Source organism: Mus caroli, unplaced genomic scaffold (genome assembly GCF_978045245.1).
Source record: "Mus caroli unplaced genomic scaffold, Mus_caroli_1 scaffold_13, whole genome shotgun sequence".
NCBI classification, from domain to species: domain Eukaryota; kingdom Metazoa; phylum Chordata; class Mammalia; order Rodentia; family Muridae; genus Mus; species Mus caroli.
In genome coordinates, this window is record NW_028227268.1 from 110,635,914 (window position 1) to 110,639,275 (window position 3,362).

A 3,362-nucleotide genomic window follows, 5' to 3' on the forward strand; every position below is an offset into this window, starting at 1 on the left:
CCAGTACAAGGAAATGCCAGGGTCAGGAAGCAGGAGTGGGTGGGTTTGAGAGCAGTATGGGGCAGGGGAGAGTATAGGGGACTTTCAGAGAGGAAACTAGGAAAGTGGATAGCATGAATAATATAAATAGAAATGTAAATGAAGAAAATATCTAATAAAAATGGCAAACAAACAAACAAACAAACAAACAAACAAAATCTAACGAGTTTCCTGGGCCAACCTAAGTCATAAACATTACGAATCATTGAGGAGAATCTACTTCTCAAGAGCAGCATCATTCCTAATTATATTTTAAATCTTATCTTTACATTCAAAGATAAGCTACCTACCACCCTTCATCAAAGAAGTTTCTCTTTATAGCAAATGAAAATCAATACAATAAAACACCAGATAGTAAAACTGGAAACAAAGCAGAGGTAATGATGAATTTTTCTGGGTTTTGACCAGATTCTTCAGGTACTTAATACTGAAAGGTACTTAAAGGTTTCAATTATGTGTACTTAACTATTTTTTTCAGTTTTTCTCATGATACATATCAAGGATTCATTTTCAATGTTATGTTCTTAAGATATATTCATTTGGTAAAGAAAGTCTATGTTGTTACACAATAATCTTCTCTACAACAGGGAGAAGTAGTATTAAAAGGGCAAGATGGATATCTAGTGCTACAGTTTATATCCAGATGCTTTACAAAGCCCAGTTTGGTGCTATTAGTGGTTATAGAATCTCTAAAACATGGTCCCTAGAGTCTTAGATCACTGTGTGTTCCTTGAAGAGGAGAATACAAATCCAATCCTTCATCTTTCTCTCGCTCTTGCATCTTGACCAAGAATAAGCATTTTCTGGACCTGTGTTGTCACAAGTCCACAAAGCAAAAAGGCCAATAGGTCATGAGCTACAAACTCCCCACCCTACATCAGAATAAACTCTCCTTTATAAATTAACTGTTTTCAATATTTTTCTTATGGTAACAGAAATCTGATCAACAATGCTACCTGCACTTTTCCACCTGCTCCCCACTCTCCCTGAACACTGGTCTGGTAACACAGCACTCACTCTGCACTGTCAGACTAGCGCTGCTGACCCCAGCCACCACCATGATCATCTACTGGAACCTCATCAGCCATGACGAGCTGTTCTCTGACATTTACAAGATTCAGGAGATCGTGAACGGGCTGTGCATGGAGGTAGAGGACAAGATGGTCAGTAGAACAGAAGGTGTCATCAATGACTCTCTCATGGGTGGAAATGCTTCCTCTGAGAGTCCGGAGGGCAAGGTTCCAAAAGCACAATAGTCACCTGTGTTGACATTGTCATGAACCATTACTTACAAGAAACCAGCTACACAAAAGAGGCCCACAAAAAGTACAGCAGAGAATACATGAAATCACTCAAAAGCAAACTTGAAGAACAGAAACCAGAAAGAGTAAAGTCTTTTATGACTGCAGCTGTGCAGCAAATTAAGCAGATCCTTGCTAATTTCAATAACTACCAGTTTTTTATTTGTGAAACATGAATCCAGATGGTATGTCTGCTCTCTTGGACTACCGTGAAGATGGCGTGACTCCATTCATGATTTTCTTTAAGGATGGCTTACAGATGGAAAAATGTTAGCAAATTGGATCTATCACCGGTCACCATAATTGGCTTCTGCTTACCATTCATACAACACCAGGACTTAGGACAAATGGTACTGATGTCATCTTGAGATTTTATTTTGACCGTAATTTATTTGGAGTGGAAGCATTATTTTGTTGTTGTCTGAAAACAAAGTGCATTTAAATTTTAAAAAAATCTGTTTGCACTGGTACCCAGCAAAAGACCCCCATCAGTGTCATTAATATCTCTGTGGTTTTGATATTCTGTTAGTCATGTGTCTATCAAAATAGATGGGAGCATATAGCCTTAGATGGAAAGAAGAGGAAAAAAACTTCTCCCAGGGTGAGACCTTACCTCCTTATAAATATCTTCAAGGAGAAGAATAGAAGGCTCTATTTCCATGGCTACTCTGTCCACATCCTATTAGGCATGACAATGACTCTTTGTGCCATTGCCTAATATTTCTAGGAATGTTGCTGTGTTCATATTAAGCAAAATATATCCTGTTACTCAATGCTTATATATCACTCTAGGCCCAAAGTTCTATGGCCCTGAACAAAAGTGACTCTAATGCTGAAAGTGGTTATATTAGTCAGCTATATTAACTTCCATGAATATAACAAAATAGCAGAGCTAAATTATGTGAAAGGAAGTGTTTCTCTGGGTTCACATTTTAGGTCTCAGTCCATCCTCATTTGGCCCATTATTTTCTATCCTGTAGGAAGACAGCACAACATGGTGGTAATGCATAGGGGAGCAAACTCTTGCTTCGTTGTGGGTAGAAAGCAAAGAGAGAAGAAAAAATAGTGAGGGTTCTCTTCTCCAATAGTGTCATATATTGTCAATCGAGCTTTTAATATGCAGGCTTTGAGGGACACATCTAAACTTTAGGACCAGTGGAATATAAAAACTTATCCCTCAAGTTGTTCTTATGTGGAGAGTCAAAGAGAGAAATTATGAACAATTTCAAGGATATTGCAAATTTGAAGGACTGATAACACTTACAAGGTACCCACCATGCCCATAAATATTCTCATTTTCTCTTTTCTTGCTCTGTGACTGGCAGCCATCAGCTCTTCTCAGTGAATGGAAGAACAGTTTGTTTCACCCCATATACTGGCTATTTTTGTGTCAACTTGACACAACTGGAGTTATCACAGAGAAAGGAGCTTCAGTTGAGGAAATGCCTCCATGAGATCCAACTGTAAGGCATTTTCTCAATTAGTGATCAAGGGGGAAAGGCCCCTTGTGGGTGGGACCATCCCTGGGCTGGTAGTCTTGAGTTCTATAAGAGAGTAAGCTGAGCAAGCCAGGGGAGGCAAGCCAGTAAAGAACATCCCTCCATGACCTCTGCATCAGCTCCTGATCCCTGAACTGTCTAAGTTCCAGTCCTGACTTCCTTTGGTGATGAACAGCAGCATGGAAGTGTAAGCCAAATAAACCCTTTCCTCCCCAACTTGCTTCTTGGTCATGATGTTTGTGCAGGAATAGAAACCCTGACTAAGACAAATTGGTACCAGCAGAGTGGGGTATTCCTGTGACAACCTGACCATGTTTTGGGGAGGACTGTGGAAGGACTTTGGAACTTTGGGCTTGAAGATCCATTCCTTGTTAAGAGCTCTGTCAGATGTTGTGTAGGAGCTTGGAAGATAATGTTGAGAACAGTGCAGAAGATGGAGGTCTGGTTTGTGAATTTTCAGAGGGAAAATTAAAGACTCTTTTCAGGGCCATTGCTGTTTTGATTGTGAAAATTCTGTAGTTCT

At 39.6% G+C, this 3,362-nt stretch overlaps 1 pseudogene; it reads left to right on the forward strand.

Moving 5' to 3' along the window:
• Window positions 1-1,097: 1,097 nt before the first annotated feature.
• Window positions 1,098-1,614, forward strand: LOC110306228 (translationally-controlled tumor protein-like; annotated as a pseudogene).
• Window positions 1,615-3,362: the final 1,748 nt, after the last annotated feature.